The 21,577-nt window shown below is 45.0% G+C and overlaps 1 protein-coding gene across 1 annotated transcript in view; it reads left to right on the forward strand.

Annotated features, from left to right (window-relative positions):
• MYO16 (myosin XVI) overlaps positions 1 to 21,577 on the forward strand; it is a 609,750-nt gene that overhangs the window by 94,109 nt on the left and 494,064 nt on the right.

Here is a 21,577-nt window from a genome sequence, read left to right on the forward strand (position 1 = left end):
TTCTGCTATTTATTGTAGCTACACTGCATCATAAGAGTAAATTATTGGAAATTTCAGTAGGTTCTATCCCGACAGACTTTTTTTTTAAATGAGAAGGTACATCATTTTTTGTCACATAGGGAAAAAAAGGGGAAAAAATAATTCTTCCCTGTTTAGAGAATTGTAAACATATGGTCACCTAAAACTTGGTATGCTAGTCTTATTGGCTTGTTATTAATGATAATAAAAGTAATTTTTTCAAATTTTGAGATGATTCTAAGCTCTTCTGTATAGTATTTGGAGATTGTGTATGAGAGAAATTATGAGAATATCCCAAAGACCCAGAGGCTTAGAGCATGTCCTTGAGTACCCCCGACTGTGGCCCCACTCCCCCAGCCTGCCCCCAGTCTATCCTTTGTATTTCCCTCACCATTTAGAAAAACCCAGGCAAGGGATGCCTGGGTGCTCAGTGGGCTAAGTGTTAGACTCTTGATCTTGGCTTTGGTCATGACTTCATGGTTCGTGGGAATGAGCCCCGCGTCAGGCTCTGTGCTGAGAGTGAGAAGCCTGCTTGAGACTCAATCTCTCTCTCTCTCTCCCTCTCTCTGCCCCTGCCCAGCTTACATATGTGAGCATGTGCTGTCTTTCTCTCTCTCAAAATAAATTAAAACTTAAAAAAAAAAAACAAAAACAAGTTAACCTAGCCAGGAACTAGGTTAACACTGCTAAGTAATTGGTTCCTCGGACTTGAAGTGATTTTGAGAAAGTGTGATCTTTTCATTGGTGGTCTTGACCCTTCCTAATTACACAGGCACACAGTGTTGTATCGGTGACTTTAGACTCATTTGGGATCTTTCCGGTCTAGGCATGCGTTCAATGACTACACTTGGTAGTCATTTTATATGTAATTGCAATCTTGAAACACCACGTTTAGATTTTAAGATTTTGGTAGGAGTTTTTGTGAAATATCATGAAACCTCTTGCTTGAAATCTAGTGGGTTGGGGGGGGGGCGCCTGGGTGGCTCAGTGGGTTTAGTGTCCAACTTAGGCTCAGATCATGATCTCACAGTTCGTGAGTTCAAGCCCTGCCTCAGTCTCTGTGCTGACAGCTCGGAGCCTGGAGCCTGCTTCGGATTCTGTGTCTCCCTCTCTCTCTGCCCCTCCCCCCGCTCATGCTTTCTCTCTCACTCTCTCTCTCAGAAAGGAATAAACATGCAGAATGTTAAAAAAAAAATCTAGTGGACTGATTTAGATTTGTTCTGTGTCTTGACCATGCTGGGAATGAAGAGGTCGGGGAAACAGCCAGTTTTACTAATTACAGAAAATCCTGGACATATTTACATCATCCTAAAATGTTGTGATCAGTTTGTGAAGCATTAAACGGTCTACTTTGCCTAACAAGGGTAATGTATGTGTTCTGAATTGCTAATTGAGATTAGTTATATTTGATTCCAAAATGAGCCAAGGGTAGCAAACATTTATGGGCTTACTCTAAAATATTATTCTTTTATTTGGTATAAAACCTTGGTGTTCTTTTCTTGATTTGAGGTGTTGAACCTTAAAATATTTGAAGAATTTTAAACATGTTGTTTTAGTTTGTTTTGAAAGCAGGGGAGGGGCAGAGACAGAGAGAGAGAGAGAGAGAGAGAGAGAGAGAGTATCCCAAGCAGTCTCTGTGCTCTCAGCTGGGAGCCTGACCCATGGCTCAGTCCCGACACAGGGCTTGATCCCACAAACTGTGACACCATGACCTGAGTCAAAATCAAGAGTCAGACTCTTAACCAACTGAGCCACCCAGGTGCCCCTGATTTAAAATATTTGAATTATTACCAGTAGCTTCTGATGTTTGAAACGGTCAGTGTTTTTAAATTTAAATTAAAACTACTTATTCATTTCTTTTAAATTATACTATTAACTTCTTCAGATTAATTTGTTAATTTTCTGTGACTAAATTCACTTCCGTAGCTGATTTTTCATAGAACTGAACTTATTTAGTTATATTTATCTGTTCTATGGCTATGATCATACTAGATAAAAGGGACAAAAGCAGTTAATCGACTAATTTCACCTATGTTCTGATGCGATTTTGTTTTTAAGACAAGCCTCAGTAGATTCCCTTTTTCCCAATATTTCCCCCCCCTTAATTGTGAGTGATCTTTGATTGCTATAACAAATACAGCCAGTGAATGTATTGACTCCCCTTCTGGATTCTGTGTAGCATTTTAAGGGATACTAAGGATATTTTGGTAGAAAAGATCCCTGTACCAGCAATCTAACTCTGGGACTCCCTACTGGGAAAGCCAGGGAGGGATTAAAATGTATAAACTGTAACAGGGGGAGAAAGAATACAGTAAGAAGCCAAAGACAGGAAGGTAATGTGGAGGGGTGGTTGGGTGGACGTCTGGAGGGATGAGTAGATTTGGAATGTTCCAGTAGGACGCTGCACTTTTGCAATGTGTGATCCTCGTGTGAACATTTCTGCTTCTGCAGCAGCTGTTCTGTAGGAAACACGTTCTATCTGGGAGTAGGGATCGGATTCTGATTATAAGCCAAGCCCTCGTATCCTTTCTCACAGTCACGTGTTAACCTCATTTTTGAAGGACTAGCTCATTGGCACAGTATGGACTCCCGTGGAAAAAAAAAAAAAAAAACAAACAACTGCACCTTGGGGCTAAATATAGCCTTGAGTGCCAAGAACCAGTGTTTCTAAGGAGCCTGTCTTCCTAACGTATCTAGGAGTGTTTCCTTTTATCTAGCGGGACTACAATCTGACTTATTCTGTGTGAAGAAAAAAAAAATCCTTTAGGATATTCCAGTATCCCACAGTTTGTAATGCCCCACAATGACCTAATGCCCCATAATGTCCTAATAACCATGATGTTCTGATGCCCCATGATGTCCTAAAACCCCACAATGTCCTGATGCCCCTTGCTCTTCTGATGCCCCACCGTGTCCTGATGCCCTACTGTGTTCTGATGCCCCACCGTGTCCTGATGCCCCACGATGTCCAAATGCACCACCCCGTTCTGACATCTGATGAAAGACTGGTCCCCAAACTCCTGGATGGATGGTGCTGGTATGGAAGGGAGGGAACCTGCCTGCCCTTACTGTCCCTCGGGGAACATCGTGGGACTGAACCCCGCATGCGGGGGTGTCTCCAGCTACCACACAGCTTGCTGTGAGCTTGTCCTTGTAACTCAACACCACTGCTGAACTTGGACTCCTGGCTGTTTGTGTGTGGGCTTCCCCCTCCCTTCGGCCTCCCCCACGGTTCCTGGTCCCCCACCGCTCTTCCTCAGTCAGCCACAGCTTGCCTGAGAACCTCCCATTTTAAATAGGCCTTGCAAACACCATTAAGCTTTCCTGGATTTTCTTAGCTGGTCAGGATCGCTTTCCCACAGCATTTTGTGACTTTAATGATCGATAATTACCACTTTCAGCTGTGCAGATTTCTGGAAACTCTGACGTTAGCCCCCATCCCTGTTTTGGAAGGTTTGTATTAACGTCTCCGTCACACAGAGCGGCCAAGGCAGTGTTTCCCTGTGACCTGTGTTTACAGGACATGTTAGATGCCCTTTGTCACTTAACTGCTGCTGCTCCCAGAAACTCCCACGTCCTCACCCATGGTAGCCACGGTGCTTTTCCAGCTCATTGGTTAGTGATCTGCCATTGTCCCCCCTACACCAGGGACGGCAGGGCTCGGGCCTCACACCGGCCAGGCCCTCCTCCTGCACACCTGTGCCTCACGTGTGCTCCAACCCACCTTTCTCCAAACCCCCGACCAAGTCCCTCTTCTTCTGTTGTCTTTTCTGTCACGTTCTCCCACTCCTGACCTTCACTGTGTTGTTCACAGATTTTATCTACATACGTACAGGTCTGTGTAGCCTGAGTGCATGTTGAACCCATCTGCCTACTCTGCGCAGGGACTGACATTTAAAAAATGACGCCCTCGTACCCCATGTCGACGTGAGGAGTGTACTCGGTGTAAGAGATTCCTTGTCCCCATTTACTGAGGGGCAGTGAAAGGGGTGGAGCGTGTGGTCCCCAGGGACACTCCTTACAAGCTGTTTTCTTGGTTGCCTGATTTTTCCTGACATTCCCGGAAAGCAGCTTCAGGCCTTCTCACTTGCTGGACAATGTTGACCGTCCCCCTGGGCCTTGCCCATCATATCTGGACATTCAGACGGACTCTGCCTGTCAGGCCCGTATCTGTTTCTTCTTGGCAAAGTGCTGTGGCACCGCTCGGGACATCGTCCTCCCTCCTCTGTGTCCTTCTCCAGAAGGGCTGGCCATTCTGGTCTTGCGGTGTAGACGGAGAGGCGCGGGGGTCGCCCCTGGGGAGAAGGTGCTGGAGGTGATGTAATTCAGAGGGAGGCTGTGGAGCCAGGGGAGGTGGCAGGAATGCTCCCAGGCCTCTGGGTGACCCTGAGGCCTGTCACCGCGGTCCCCAGCGCAGGGGCCCCCTCGGTGTGGTTCATGGGCGCATTTCCCCATCGCGGTGCTGAGCCCACAGGAGGCCCTCAATGGCGCAGGCTGAGCACAGCAGTGGAGGAGCAGCGGCGGAGGGGCGCCCCTGGGCTGCTGGGTGCGGTGCAGTAATAAAGTGGGGACGCTAGAGGGAGAAGGGAGGACTTCCACACCGCGGGGTGGAACAGAAGTCGGTTCAGCTGTGTTTGCTAGGATGGAAACTTCACTTCTCCCTCCTTGTCTTAAATTAAAAAAAAAAAAATGGTGTGAAATCTGAACTGAATCGGATACAAATGCTTTCTCTGTTTTTAGTACAGGCCACGATGGCCTCTACCATCTGTAGCAAAAAAGTGTAGGAACGCTGATCGACATTCTAGGATCCTGATCGGAGTAGAAGTCTCACGAAATTGCACCGTATCATTCAGCAGATGGGCTAGAGTTGACACCACCAGTAGAGATCGGAGGTGATAAACGATAGACACAAGGGTTGATGGACAGAGACACATGCTCAGCCGAGCTTGTGCAGCACCCAGAAAGTGTGTGTATTACATGAGAGGATTCGCCCGGGTGCTGGCAAATGGCCATTAACCAGGGGCGCCTGGGGGGCTCCGTCGGTTAAGCTTCTAAGTTCGGCTCAGGTCATGGTCTCACAGTTCGTGGGTTCGAGCCCCGCGTGGGGCTCTGTGCTGACAGCTGGGAACCTGGAGCCTGCTTCGGATTCTGTGTCTCCCTCTCTCTCTGCCCCTCTCCCGCTCGTGCTCTGTCTCTCTCTGTCTCTCAAAAATAGATAAACGTTTACAAAAATTAAAAAAAAAAACCCCAAAACAAATAGTCATTAATGTAATTCATCAAATACTCCAGAGAATCAGGAAATGACTTAGTAGGAGCAGAAGTAAGGTCATGTGACCCTCTGGGACAGACCACCCTGCCTGAAACAGGTGCCCAGGGCATCCTCTCTGTTTGACCTTGAACAGTAACCTCGGCACGCACCATTTCTTCATCTGTAAAGTGGAGGGAGTGACAGTACGTGTTTCACAGGGATTTGGTGATGTGTAAAGGAAAGTAAGCACGCAGAGCGAGAGGCCCCTGCCTAGTAAGGACGTAACGTACACGCTTACTCTTGGGTGGTGCCAGATGGAGGCCTTTATGTTAATGTACCCGATTTCCTTCCTAACATTTGCCTGCTTCAGTCATTTCCTCTCTTTGACTCCCTTTTTTTAAATTATTATTATTCAGGAGGCTCCGTGCTGAACGTGGGGCTTGAACCCATGACATTGACATCAAGAGTGATAAGCTCTACCGACAGAGCCAGCCAGGCGCCCCGGCCTCCCTTTTAATGATTGTGCTGTGCTAGAATTTATTTTTCTTGAGACTGTTGCCCAAAATGTTTGGGCATGTGAGTGCTTTGTGGGGAGGAGCACTCTTCCGTGATTTTTGTGATCCCTCTGGATGCTGGTGCGTCTGGTGGCACGGACAGATCTGGCCCTGGTTTGGGCACAGAGGTGTCCTCAGGAAGGTGTCTGACGTGCCTGGGGAGATGCCGATGGGAGTGGTCTGGGAAGAAGTCCTGTGAGCGTTCCCTTTCTGCTGCAGTCACCCTGCGGCTCCCAGTAAATCCTCGTCTGTATCTTGGATTCCCTTTGGCTTCTGTATTGTTGGATGTGGCAGAGGCTCTGCGAAGCAAACGGCAGGAGCTAAGCACAGGGACCGGGGACCTTGAGGTTGAGGAGAGAGCACAGAGCTGGGCATGGTTGACAAAGGAGAGTTTGCCTTTTTTAGGTGTTTATTTTTGAGAGAGAGAGAAGAGCGAGGGGGGGGGGGCAAGTATGTGCCTGTGCACAGGCAGGGAAGGGGCAGGAGAGAGAGAAGCCGAGCAGGCTCCACTCCATCAGTGCAGAGCCTGATAAGGGGTTTGATCCCACATACCGTAAGATCATGACCTGAGCTGGAATCAAGAGCCGGACGGACACTTGGGGCATCTGGGTGGCTCAGTCGGTTGGGAGACTGACTCCTGATTTTGGCTCAGGTCATGATCTCACAGTTTGTGAGTTCGAGTCCATTGTGGGGCTGTGTACTGACAGGGTGGAGCCTGCTTGGGATTGTCTTTCTCCCTCCCTCTCTGCCCCTTCCCCTTTCTCTCTTTCTCTCTCAAAATGAATAAACTTAAAAACAAAAAAAGAGTCAAACGCTTAACTGACGGAGCCACCCAGGTGCCCCAGGAGCATCTGCCTTTTCTTTCTTTTAATCTTTTTTCTTTTTTAACTTTTGAGAGAGAGAGAGGGACAGAGCGTCAGCAAGGGGGGAGAGCAGAGAGAGAGAGAGGAGACACAGAAGCTGAAGGAGACTCCAGGCTCTGAGCTGTCAACACAGACCCCGACGTGGGGCTCAGACTCACGGACCGCTAGACCATGACCTGAGCCGAAGTCAGATGCCTAACCGACTGAGGCACCCAGGCTCCCCCTGCCTTTTCTTTCACCTTGACTGTATGAGAGTATTGTTTGCCCCTTCTGGATAAACAGAGGTCTGCTGCAAGTTCATTTCCAGATGCTTCAGTAAAAAAACTAAGTTTAATAAAGAGATGATAGGAAAGCCTTCAGTGACACAAAAGCCGTATGTATGGAATGATGAATTCTTACACGAACTTTAAAAATTAAAAATACCCATTAGGTATTGCATATATCATTTGTAAAATGATGTCATATCTTCTGTCTAAATTTGAAAGAAGTACCACTTCAGTGATCAAGAAGTCCATATAATTTAGCTATCCGTGAGTAAGAAAAAATCAGCATAACATGTAAGGAGACACTGCTGTAGGAATATCTGATAGTCTTCTAGTTTCCAAGACTGGCGGCTGAACCTTGACTTTTGTCTCCACCTGCATGAGATCACAAAAAAGAGACCAAGGAAGAAAGAAAAGGGGGGGGGGGAAGACCTTGAAAAAGCACCTATTCAATGAATCAAATTAATCATTTAAAAAATTCCAAGTTGGAAGTCACACTGAAACAAATGAGAAAGGAATTAATTTGGAACCACCAGAAAAATGACACAGAGCCAGAACTGGATTCCGTTCAATTTAAAATCGGAACAACTTTTATGTTCTACCATCTGCCTCACCAAGAGCCCTATAAAATTTGAATACTACAGACTTTAGAGATCCCCATATGAGGACAGATTTTTGAAGGCTCTTTAAAGAACACAAAACCAGGATAAATAATGTTGGTGTTTGTCCGGGAATCGAGTTAGTAATTAGTGATTACTGAAAAGATGAATTGCGTCTGTGATTGAGGGACTCAGACCTTGCATGAGAAGGTCTGTCGTCTACAAAACCTCACAGAATCCCAGCAAAGGGTCTTCTGTTCCATGTAACAGATGAGTAAATGGAGGCCCAGAGAAGGCAAGGACCTGGGGTGTATTCCTCTCCCTTGCAAATGGAGGAGAACCGCAATGGAAGCCTCCAAGTCTAAACTTGTGGTTTGAGGCGTAACAAAATAGACAAGAGGCATGACCCAGAAATTAACCGTGCCTGCCCAGTTTTCACCTTCTGGTTGTAAACGAAGGTGAGCTAGATAGAAAGTAGGTGATATGTGCCGATAAAGTACGTGCTTTACTTCCCCCCCCCCCCCCGCCCCCGAACACGCAGGCATATGTGTACATCTTTGTGGAGATTGTAATCAACTGCAAGCTTTAGTTCATGGATAAGTTGTAACCATTATAATGGCTACATTTCCCATTCAGTTGCTTCTGCAGAGGCTTCCACAGATGGTCATTGGGGCTTACACATCTTACCGTCCTGTGTCTTACGCATGGCCTGGTCAAGAAGTGAATGAGTGTCTAAAGAGAGAGGAATCTTCAAGAAGACAAAAGAAAACAGGGATAAGGTGCCGAGAAAAGGTGCCAGTGAAAGAAGTGGTAATATGCTTGAATCAAGGTTTTACTGGAGCTGATTATTATACATTTTTTTAATGTTTGTTTATGCTTGAGAGAGAGACAGATAGAGAGAGAGAGAGAGAGAGAGAGAGAGAGAGAGAGAGCGCATGAGTGGGGGAGGGACAGAGTAAGAGAGGGACACAGAATCTGAAGCAGATTCCAGGCTCCCAGCTGTCAGCACAGAGCCTGACGCGGGGCTCGAACTCCCACACTGTGAGATCGTGACCTGAGCTGAAGTTGGACGCTTAACCGACGGAGCCACCCAGGAGCCCCTGGAGCTGATCATTGTAATAAAAGATTCTACATATGATGGCGTATTTGGGCAGTTGACACTAATGAGAAGGGTCTAGTTCATATCTGCACACTCTTGACAGATGAATGCCTTCACTTTTGAGAATTCAAATTCACTGTGTACTGATTTAATATTTAATGTGTGCCATGTGCCTAGGTTAAAATGTCCAATAAGACATGGTTCTTGCCCACGAGGAGTGCAGGGAAGACGTACAATAAGTGAGACAGTACGATAGATGCTAAGATCCCATGTACGTCACATACAGAGCAGCTCAGAGGAAGAAGCACCAGCTGGTGTGAGGCAGTGACCTTGTCTGGGTGAGAACAGAGGTGGTGGGGGCTGAGCCCGGATGGCTCTTCGTATAATTACGCGCTCACTCCTGCCTTTCAGGCTGTGGGCAATGTCATGTAGGTCATCAGAAGTGGCACCTGTCTCGTGTTCTTGCATCTCCGTTTGTAGACCATGTCTTCCCTGTCGAATGAGCCTAGAAACCAAGAAAGGTTAGTTCTTCTTTGAGTGAGGTCTTGAAATTCAACCAGGATGCAATGTGTGAGCCAGGATGAGGACAGGGGGTTATTCCAAGGCAGACTCTGAATCAAGAAATAGCACTGCCCGTCTGAAAGTGAGAGTGTGTGTAGGTCATTGAGCCCCAGATTAAAGGAACAAGAAGTCACCTTGACTGAAGTTCTAAAGTAATTTTCCAGCTTGGAAAGGTGGGGTTCATTGTGAACATATGTAAATGTCCAGAAAGCACTTGAGACACATTGTCTGAGGATGGCTAAAGTTCAATTAGACTTGAGGAAAATGTGAAAATACTTGCTTTCAGCTTTTTCTAGATATAGCAGGACACATTTCTGTGTCTGGGAAAATCTACATAACCTTTCTGGATTTGACATTCTGCCTGTAGAAACGTTGAGAGTGTGTGAATGAGGGATTGCATCCAAATGTGCCCTCGTTTCTGGATATGCTTGAGACATTTTCAAATTCGTCTTCACTCCTTCCCTCTCTTTAATTCCTGACACTCAATTAGCATGTCTCCTGATCATGCTCATGTAAGTTAGCTTTACTGTGTAACAAAACATGGTCAAAACTTAACATCACAACAGAAGAGGAAGGAACAGTTCCCAACTCATTCCATGTGGCCAGTGTTTCCCCGATACTGAAACCAGACAAAGCTGTTCCCAGAAAATGATGCACAGGTGCCTTTTGTGAATATACAAAGAAAAGGATTCCTCAATAAAATACTCATAAACCAAATCCAGAAACATATAAAAGGATTATACAGCATGACCGAGTGGAATGAATCCCAGGAATGCAAGGTTGGTTTAACATGTGCAAGTCAATCAAGGTAATGCATCATATTAATGGAAAAGAAGACAGAAACTACAAGATCATCTCAATAGACCTAGAAAAAAACCATGTGACAAAATCCAACAGTCTTTCAGGATGCATCACTTAATAAACTGGGAATAGAAGGAAAGTTGCTCAATTTGATAAACTGCATCCATGAAGAACCCACACCTTAAATGACATGTAATAGTGAAAGAGTGAAAGGTTTATTCCTAAGATTAGTAACAAGACAAGGATGTCTGCTCTCATCATTTCAATTCAGCAACGAACTGGAGGGTCTAGCCAGGGAAATACGGCGAGAAAAATGAAATAAGGATTGAGATTGCAAAGGAAGCAGTAACATGATCTGTTGTAAGGTAATATGATCTTGCATATGGAAAGTCCTAGGGGCCCCCCTCCCCTACCACACAAATGTAAGTAATAAACGAATTCTGCAGTTTTACAGAATACAAGATCAGTGCACAAAACTCCGTTGTATTTCTATTAACTAGTAATGAACAACCTGATAATGAATTTAAGAAAATAATTCCACTTAAAAATAGCATCAGGAAGAATAAAATACTTAGGAATACATTTAACAAAAGAAATACAATGCTTGTGCCTGTAAAGCTATAAAGAGTTGTTAGGAGAAATTAAAGAAGTCCTAGGTAAATGGAAATGCACTGCACATTTATGGATTGAAAGACTTAATGTTGGAAAGATGGCAGTGTTCCCCAAACTGGTCTACAGATTAAATGCAATTCTGGGGCCCCTGGGTGGCTTAAGGGTCCAACTCTTGATTTCAGCTCAGGTCCTGATCTCACGATTTGAGATCGAGCCCCAATTTGGGCTCTGCACTGACAGCGTGGAGCTTGGTTGGCATTCTCTCTTTCCCTCTCTCTCTTTCTGCTCCTCTTCTGCTCACACGCTCTCTCTCTCTCTCTCTCAAAATAAATAAATATTTAAAAAACCAATAAATAAATAAATAAATAAATAAATAAATAAATAAATAATGCAATTCTTATTGAAATTATCCCTGGTCTTTTTGGGGGCCCCTGGATGGCTCACTCATAACTTCGGTCTGGGTCATGATCTCATGGTTTGTGGGTTTGAGCGCTGCATTGACCTCCACAGTAATGGTGTGGAGCCTGCTTGGTGTTCTCTCTCTCTCTCCCTCTCTCTCTGCCCCTTACCCCACTCTCTCTCTCTCTCTCAAAATAAATAAATAAACTTAAAAATAAAATGAAATAAAATTACAGGTGGTGTTTTTCAATAAACGATCTAAACTTGAAATCAATATGTAAGTACAAGGAATACATAGAGCCAAAACCATATATTTTTAAAAAATTTTTAAATGTTTATTTATTTTTGAGACAGAGAGAGACAGAGCATGAGCAGGGGAGGGGCAGAGAGAGGGAGACACAGAATCCGAAGCAGCTCCAGGCTCAGAGCTGTCAGCACAGAGCCTGATGCAGGGCTCGAACTCACAGACCGCGAGATCATGACCTGAGCCGAAGTCGGACACTCCACCGACTGAGCCACCCAGGTGCCCCAAAAACCATCTTGAAGAAGAACCAAATTATAGGATTGATGCTTCCCGGTTTCAAAATTCCCACAAAACTACAGCAATCAAGACAGCGTGGTGCTGACATAAGGCTAGATATAGAGATACATGTAATAGAATTAAGAGTCTAAAAATAAACCCTTACTTACCTTTGTGGTCAGTCAATTTTTGACAAGGTGGTCAAGACCATTCAAAGGGAATTTGTAGGCTTTTCAGCAAATGGCGCCAGGACAACAGAATATCCCTATGCAGAGACATGAAGTTGAGCTTGTCCTTCATAAAATACATAAAAATGAACTTAAACTGGATCGTAGACCTAAGTGTAAGAGCTACAACTATAACATTTTTAGCAGGAAGCACGGGAGTAAATCTTTTTTTAAAAAGAAAAGTTTATTTATTTTGAGAGAGAGCATGTGCGTGTGTGTGAATGCATGCGTGAGTTGGGGAGGTGCAGACAGAAAGGGAGAGAAAGAATCCAAAGCAAGCTCTGCACTGCCAGTGGGGCTGGCTCTCATGAACCATGAGATCATGACCTGAGCGGAAATCAAGAGTCGGAGGCTTAACCGACTGAGCCACCCAAGTGCCCCAGTAAATCTTTTTTTTTTAATTAAAAAAAATTAATGTTTATTTATTTTTGAGAAAGAGAAAGGGACAGAATGTGAGCAGGGGAGTGGCAGAGAGAGGGAATCACAGAATCCGAAGCAGGCTCCAGGCTCCGAGCTGTCAGCACAGAGCCCGATGCGGGACTCGAACCCCCGAACTGTGAGATCATGACCTGAGCTGAAGTTGGATGCTTAACCGACGGAGCCACCCAGGTGCCTCCTTTTTTTTTTTTTTAAATACAGGAAAAATAAAGTTTAATTTCTTTTCTCCCCAAGCTTACCGAGGTATAAGTGACAAATAAAGTTGTGTATATTTTGAGGTGTACGGTGGGTTGACTTGATTCATGCAAACATTGTGAAGTGGGCACCACACCAAGCTGAGCACTATATCCATCACCTCACAGGGGTATCTTTTCGTGTGTTTATTTATTGTGGTGAGAACGGTTAAGACTTACACTTAGGGAATTTCAAGTGTATTGTAGAGTGTTATTGACCGCCGTCACGATGCTGGACATCTGATCCCCAGATCTTATTCATCTCACAACTTAAAGCCTGTGCCCTTTGATGAAGATCTCCTCATTTCCCCCCTCCCCTAGGCAACTGCCAACCTACTTTCTGCTTCTGGGGTTGCAGTGTTTAGATTCACATAAGAATGAGATCGTAGACTACTAGTCTGTCCGTGGCTGGCTTGCATAGGAGTCAACATCTGTGACCTTGGATTAGGCGATGAGTTCTTAGATTATGACACCAAAGTCACGAGTGGAAAAAAAAGGATAAACTACATCAAAGTTAATATGTATGGGGTAGGAAGGATACCTTTAAGACAATGAAAATAAAACCCACAGGATGGGAGAAGATATTTGAAAATTATGTATCTAATGAGAGACTTTTTTTCCAGAATATATACTCTTATAACTCAACAATAAAAAGACAATAAATAACCCAGTTAAAAAATGGGCAAAGAACTTCAATAGGCATTTCTCCAAATAAGATACACAGATGACCAATAAGCACATGAAAAGATGCTTAACATCGTTAATAATTAAGGAAATGCAACCCCAAAACTACAGTGATATACACTTCATATGCACTAGGATAGTTAAAAATGGCAGACAATCAGACAATATCCCGTTTTTGCGAGGAGGTGAGGAAATCGGAAGTCTGGTATGCTGCTGATAGCATTATAAAATGGTGCACGCATTTTGGAAAAATGGTTTGGTAGCTGTGCAAAGTTGTAACTACAGAGTTATCATATGGCCCAGAAATGCCATCGCTGGATATATAACATGAGAACTTAAAACATATCTCCACACAGAAACCTCTACATAAGTATTCGTAGCAGCATTATTTATAATAGCCAAAAAGTAAAAACAACCCAAATATCCATCATTTGAAATAGATCAACAAAATGCGGTATATCCATATGATATAATATTAATTCTACCATAAAGAAGAACAAAGTATTGATCTGTGCTACAAAACGTTTGAACCTTGAACACATTACACTAAGTGAAAGAAGCCAGACACGGAGGTCACATACGGTTTTGATTCCATTTATGAAAAGTCCAGAATCCGCAAATCTAAAGAGACAGAAAGTAGATGAGCGGTTGCCAGAGGCATTCAGGTTATTCTAGGTTTAGTTTCCCAAACAACCTGACTTACAATTATCTACCTCCTTACTACAAAATCTATTGTTACACAAATAAAGCACGAACTTCCCTCTTTCCGGAGCTGACTGTACCTTTCTGCGATCCCGACTTTCTTATCCATTTTCTTTGCTCAGCTCAACTCCATCCCCTTCTATCCCAAATTAGAATGAGTCACTCTGTCTTCGGGGCTCCCATAGCACAGCATGAAGCACTTATTTGGCCTAAACAGTTGTGCCAGATTTAGCTAACGACGTTCATGCATACCCTCCTTTCCCCAAGACACTGTAGGTCCCTTGAGGATGGGACCCATGCATTTTTGTCGGTCATCTTGGCCAAATTAGCCTCTAGGGAAGGGGTTTTGTGCCCAGTAGTCTTTCAATGACTGTTATTAAATTGAGTATTTGAAGAGTAACGTGTTCAAATGAAAATTGAATATGTAATAGACATGAAGGAGAAAGTCTGTTCCCTTTCTCAATATCTTATACGCCCAAGTAACAAAGCCGATTAGCAGGCATTCGGAACCAAATGAAATGTTTTGAACTAAGTGCAATCCTAATTTGTCTCGTGAATTCTAATATCTTCGCTGTTACTGTATGTGCTTTTGGTATTTGCGAAAACAGTGGACAGTCCCTGTGTCATTTTCTCTTTTAGTTGCCCCTTAGCCTGTTGGTGATGGAGCATAGGATGATACTGACGCGGAATCGGTCCTCAGGCAGCTGGTGTGGTTTCTTCCCTTTGTGTGTAAACCGGTCTCTGAGTGAGTTAAACTGAAGATTCTTCTCCTTGCCCCTAAGGGAACTGTGAAGGTTTTTAGTGCAGGATCTGAATTCCTTCCTTACTACTCTAAGCCGTTTAAATGCCATATTATTTTAGGAACTTTTTTTTTTTGAGAAATGTATCAGAATCTATCAGAAACTCAGTGCGAGAGACCAAAGGCAGAGGAGAAAGCTGTTAGAACCTAATCAGCTCTCTCCTTACAGTTGGATGCGGGGGACCCAGGAGAGCGTCAGAGCAAAGATAAAGAATGGCCTAGGTAGACGTTTATTACTAATGAAAACACCACCATTACTGTATCCTAACTATACCAGGTACACATTGTTTTTTTTTAGTGTGTTGATCAAACAACCATGTGCTAGGCAGGGAGGATTCAACGTTTATTTATTTTTGGGACAGAGAGAGACAGAGCATGAACGGGGAGGGGCAGAGTGAGAGGGAGACACAGAATCGGAAACAGGCTCCAGGCTCCGAGCCATCAGCCCAGAGCCCAATGCGGGGCTCGAACTCACGGACCGCGAGATCGTGACCTGGCTGAAGTCGGACGCTTAACCGACTGCTAGGCAGGGAGGATTCAAAGACAACTAAGGCCAGGCTTGCGTTCGTAGGTTAGTGCAGGAAAAATAGGACATGGAAGACTTACAGTGTACAAAATCTAATAGAAGCAGAGCAAACTAGCTGAGTAGGAGGGAGATACCTCTCCCTGCTCACATCTTTCCTGCTGTATATTATTTTCCTCCTCTTTTTGTGCATGTGCTATCTCCATTTCTGGCGTCAGTGCTAAGGCTTCCCCCCGCCCCTCAGATTTTTCTCTCCCTGGTGATCTTCTCACACCCGAGGCTTTCATACCTGTGATTCATAAGAAATACAGTTGACCCTTATATGACATAGGGGTGGAGGGGCGCCGACCTCCCCCCTACAGAGTTGAAAATCTGTGTATAACTTTTGACTGCCCCAAACTTGACTACTCACAGCCTACTGTTGACCAGAAGCCTTGGCAGTAACATAAACAGTCGATCAACACATATTTTGTATGCTGTGTATCATATACTGTGTTCTTATGGTAAAGAAAGCCAGGGAACAAGAAAATGGTAAAGAAAATCATAAGGAAGAGGAAATACTTTACAGTGCTGTGCTGCAAATGTTCCCTGTGTAAGTGCACACGGCAGATCAAGCCCAGGTTATTCAGGGTCCGCTGTATATATTTGGTCTTTATCCCTGTTTCTGCGACAGAGCCCCTAAAACCCTTGGAATTTCCTAAGTGGTGAGAGCCAGGAAGATGTCCTTCGTTGCGTTTATTAGGTGGCTTTTGGAAGGCACCTGTAGTGGGGGCCGGTTGCCAGGAGAACCAACCATGTGATTGGAGGGTTGTAACTTTCAGTCCCACTGTCACCTGAGGGGAGGGGAGGGGGCGGGCTGTTTCAATCAGCCGCCTTTGGGCAGTGATTTAATCAATTATGCATATAGAAGGAAGCCTCTATAAGAACCCAAAAGGACAGCGCTCAGAGAGCTTCTGAGTTGGGGACGCTGGTGCGCTCCGTTGGAGAGGGCTTGGAAGCTCCTCGCCTCTTTCTCATACCTGGTCCTACACGTCTCTCCCATCTGGCCTTTCTCGAGTTCTGTCCCCTCACAGCGAATTGGTGATCTTACAAGTACTGTGTTCTCTGAGTTTTGTGAGCAGCTATATAGCAAATGAAGGGGGGGATTGTTGGAAGCTCTGACTTATAGCCAGTGGGTCAGAAGTACAGGCAAGGGTTACGGGGACTGGTGACTGGCATCCGAAGTGGGGCAGGGGAGGGGGAAGAAGCAGTCATGAGGGACTCAGCGCTTAACCTGTGGATCTGACACTGTCTCCAAGTGGACCGTGTCAGAGTTGGGTTGAGTTGAGTTGAATGGTGTAGGACGCCTGTTGGTCTCCAGAGAATTGTTTGGTGTTGTATGAGAAGCACAGCCCACAACCCCCACATTGGAATGGGTCCAGGGACCCAAAGTATCTATGAACTATGGATTTCAAGTGCCCGTTGTCAATCCATTGCCTCCTAAGAGCTACGTAGACCAAATAACCCACTCTCTGCTAGAACGTTTCCCTAACATTCAAGAAGCAACCCTAACTCACTGTCTCTAAGCTGAGCTCTTGATGTCCGTAACCCCCCACCCTGGTCCTCAGTGCCCTGGGTGGTCTGGTCGTCTGCAGTCTCTCAAACCCTGATGATGAATTGCCCCCAGATTCTGTAAAATCTGCTTCCTCAATAGATTAGAGACTGCCTCGTTTCCTCCTTTTTATTTTATTTATTAAGTATGAATTTAAAGAATCCAGAAAAGCATATCATTTCGTTTTCTCTGTCTGAGAGCTGGTCATAGGCAGCGTCTCTATCTGTCCCCCGGCTCTGCCGCAGGACCCGCCACCCTGCCTCGCAGTATGGACGCCATAAAAAGCTACTAATGGCTAAGTAGAAGAAGGAGTGAATGGAGACCAAAACCCAGCAGCAGCACAGGCCCTGTGCATGGCAGAGGCACTGTAATTATTGGTTGAATTGACAAACGACGGTTTTACAAGGATTGAAGGACAAGACATTTTTTTAGGTTTATTTACTTATTTTTTCAGAGACAGAGGCAGCTGAGCAGGGGAGGGGCAGAGAGACAGGGAGACAGAGAGTCCCAAGCAGGCTCCATGCTGCCCGTGCAGAGCCCAGCGAGGGGCTCGAACTCACGAACTGTGAGGTGACGACCTGAGCTGAGATCAAGAGTAAGATGCTTAACCCACTGAGCCTCCCGGGCGCCCCAGTGAAGGAGAGGACCTTTTGAACACCTCCTGTATGTACTTTGTATTCTATTGGGGACATTACTTAGACTTCCCAGCCGCACAGAATCCCGTATTGCCTTTCCCCAAACCACCCCTTGCTTTTCTGCTCCTCTGTCCCACCGATGACCTCACCAAGCAAATGGGGCACCACTCCTTTTCTCCCTTCTGCATCTCCGCTCTCGCCCTGGCAGGCTCACAGTCATTGCTTCCTTCCTGAGAATTTGTCCCGGCTGCCTTGTCCCCACCTCCACGGCTCTCTTTCTAGGCCTCACGATGTCTGGCTTGGACTTTTGTCAGAGCTTTTAATTTACTTCCCTTCTGCCCGTCCTGTCTCCCTGGGAGCTCTCCTTCACAGAGTCTCACGATTTAACCCATTTGTTTAAAATCTGCTAGCCACTCTCCATCAACTTCAAGAAGGGTCTTAACTGGGTCAGGGATCCCTTTGGAAATCTGTGGGCCCTCTGGCAAGAGTCTGTGGAAGGCTGTGGGATTCGAGATTAAATAAAGATGGCCGAGATGATGAAGCATTTTGTGGCCACATGCAGCATCCGTAGTAATGTGCTCTTGTCTGTCTGTTCAGGTTCAACTCTAACCCCTTCTTAAGCCTCAGTGCCCATGTCCCCGAAATCCAGCTGGCGTATAGGAGTCTTGAGGCGCTGTGCCTTTGCTTGGTGCCCTGTCCTGGAAACCGTCTTTTCTTACCTCTTGTGAGCACCATTCTTCCTGAATGACACTTACCGCTTTGCTTCCATGACACTGTGTTTATAGTTTGCTTTTGCATTGACCGTATTCTATTATAATTGCCAGTTTACCATGCTAGGAAATCACTCTAAGGGCAGTGACTAGTCTGTGTTTATAAGTGTATGCATCTGTGTAAATCTGTGGAGCCTGTCGGCCAGTGGTTGTCGAAACGATAAATGTAAGATGAACTACCTTTGTTTTATACCCCCTTGGAAATCTCTTTTGGTATATATACCTCTTGCTGCTGTGTTTGGAATTATGTTACTTTTTGCAACCCTTAAAAAATTTTAGATGTAATTTTGATACGGTAAAAAGCGTGGATCTTACCGCTCAAAGCTTCGTATATCTTTATATCTCTCTATATTTATATTTGTGTCAAAACATGCCTGATCAAAATATGAAACCTTTCCATCATTCTGCAATAGTCCACTTTTAAAACTTCTGTCCTCACAAATTAGTTTTACATGGTCTTGAACTTCATGTAAATGAAGAGTTATGCATTTGACACCCTCAAAATATCCCGTCAGGTTCATGTGAGACTTTTATTTTGGTGATATTTCTTCGCGCCCATGGCATTACATCCTACCTTAAACCACTTAATTAACACCTCCCTATTGGGGTCTAGAGATGTGTATCAACATCCTCCGTGCTCTGAAAATAATTCTGTAATATTAACAGCCTGCCTATGATTGCTAGCAGCTATACTATGTTAAATTGAAAGAAAAGTCTATTAAAGTTGTTATGGCTTAGCTACTTTATAAGAATTTAAAATTCCCTACCTCTCTGCCTCTTAAATCCTGTATATAAAAATCTATCCCTCTTCCCTCTAGTGAGTCCTACTACTTATCTGTAGATTTTTTCTTAACACTTCCCTTCCGTTTGGGCTCATGGTTGACTGACCCTGCACACCGCAGTGCTGCCGTGATGGATATGCTAGGGCTTAAGAGTAAACATCATTGTATTAGCATCATATTAGCATTTTGAGAGAAAGCCCACATAGGACATAAATAATCCATAATGGGATGCAGAAGCAGAAGGTATGGCCCTCGTAAGTAACTATAGTTCACCCAGGCAAAGAACCAAGGGGTGGGGGACAGAGAAAGGGGAGGTGATTCACCCATGTTTGATCCCCAGCTGCTTGTTTTCTACCTTCTGTTCCCCACCTTCTTGCCTTCTTCACCTTTTCCTTCTCTGTAGGTCCTTTCTATGGGCAGCTTCCCTCACTCTCTCTTCTCTCTCTATAGGTACATAATAGGTAGGGCTGAGTTAATCAAACAAAGGTGGTTGTTGGTGCGAAAGGCAGTAAGGAACGTTCCACACGGAAGAAGTATGTGCTCAGGGTTGAGAGTTTCTGATGTGCTCTAGAATCTGAAAGGAAGGCTTGATCCCCAAGCTTTGAAAGAGGGTGTGACTTATACTGTGGCCTGAGCGTCTTGGTGGGTCATCATGTGCTCTCGCTGTTGTGTGATTTTGGACATCTTGCTTAGTCTTTGTGACTCAGTTTCTTCTTTTGTTCAAAAAAAAGAAAAAGATGATAGTACCTACTCTGGAGGTCGGTTATGACGATTAGGTAACTTGGTGCGTGATAGTGATGAGAATAGTGCCTGCTACATGCTAAGCACATTTTAATTGCTGTACGAAATTAAGCCTTCAGAAGAAATTTGAAGTCACTTCCTAAAACTGTTCACCGAGAAGCTTATTCATGATTTACTTATTCTGTACGACTGATTTGAATATTTATTCTGGAAGTGCTAAAGGGAACGACACTGTGTGTATTTATATTTTTGACTACCTGGGTTTCAGGACGATTCTGATATCTGGGACCCAAGCCACCCTGAAGGCAACAGGGGAGGGGTGAAAAACAGGGGGAGGAACAATTCGGGTGACTGTTTCTGGCACCCCTGACTCTCTTCTGATGACATTTCTAGGAGCAGAACTTGTGGAGTTTGGGCTCCTAGAGATCATTCTAGAATTGGTGACGGGAGGTCAGTGAAAATGGCACATTAGATCAGATTAAGTCTGCCCTTTCTGAGGATGCTGGGAAAGTCGGAAAAGGAGGGCTTATAAAGAAGAAAACAGACTCAGGGAGGGGACTTTGACACAGGTGAAGGGGCTTCCGGTTTGGTTGACGGATGTGCCGTCTGCTCTCCCCACGCCCCACTACCTTTGCTCCGGCCTCCAGCCCCCCTGCCGTGTGTTCCCTGCACAGGTGCCCATTGAGATGACCTCCCCCCCACCGCCCCGCTTGTTGTCTCCTGCTGCCACGTCTCCCTCCAGCCAGTGGTGCTCATAAATTGTACCTCTCACCACCCTCTTCCAGCACCCACGTGAAGGAATAGAATCACCTCACCCCTGTCTCCAGCCTGGACTCTGCTGACTTCCCTGGGTTCACCTGTCATCTGGCCGTTCCAGGAACTTCTCCTGCAGTCACACCCAACTGTTTTGTTTTTTAGTCTGAGCCTGTCTTGAATGTCTCCATGTCACCCTGTCTGCCCACCTCCTTGGCCAGATTTCTTTCCACTCACGCTCAGGTGTCTGATGAGACGCCACTTCTTCAGGAGTATTATCCAGACCCTCAAGCTTTGGTGATCAGCTTCATAAGACTGTGCATTCAAGATACCGTGCAGAGTCTTTCAATAATTCCTACTTCCTGGTCTACAATCTTGGTAAGCTCCCTAGGGCAGGGTCTAGGCCCAATTTGTAACTGTCACATGCATCGTGCATGCACGTGTTTCCAGGATTGATGGAATTCTGTGAAGCTGAGCCATGTATTTGGTGCCTGGCTCATAACACACATGGAATAAATGTTTATGGAGATTGGGTTTCACTAGTCATGGATGTCTGCACGGCCATACCAAAGGGTGGTGATGTCTTCTTCGGGGCAGATCACATAATAAATATTTTCAATAATATAAAGATAGCACTAGGTCAGTGAAACTCAGGCGTGTACACGTCGTTTTGAAAATAATGGCTGGGAAGGTCCAGTGCGTAGCCAGCCTGTGCGTAAGAATTCTGTGTAGTATGTATCATCATCTCCAGTTTTCATCTGAGGAATTTGAACCTCAAAGAGGTAGTGTGACCTTTAGGGAGTGGCAGAGACAGGATTCGGATCTAAGCCTGTTCCCGCAGGTCAGTGTAAGAAGGGGCCACCCACTGGAGGAGCCTTGGTAATAGAAAGGAGGTGCCATCTGCTCTTGGGGCTTCATTTTGCCGGCGGAGTTTTACCTGTGTGTATAGCTTCACTCTGAGAAGTTCCTCCAGTTATCCCTGGGACAGAAAAGTGGGGGTTGTTAAGAGAGACAGAGAGAGAGAGAGAGAGAGAGAGAGAAAGAGAGAGAGAGAGAATATGTTAACAACTCTTCTCCAGCAAGAAGAAAAGTTTCCAGTTATAACACCCTAAAATATAATAATATATAATATAAGCAAATGAGTCTGGGGTGGTTACTCCCC

The sequence above is a fragment of the Prionailurus bengalensis genome, chromosome A1 (genome assembly GCF_016509475.1).
Source record: "Prionailurus bengalensis isolate Pbe53 chromosome A1, Fcat_Pben_1.1_paternal_pri, whole genome shotgun sequence".
In the NCBI taxonomy this organism is placed as follows: domain Eukaryota; kingdom Metazoa; phylum Chordata; class Mammalia; order Carnivora; family Felidae; genus Prionailurus; species Prionailurus bengalensis.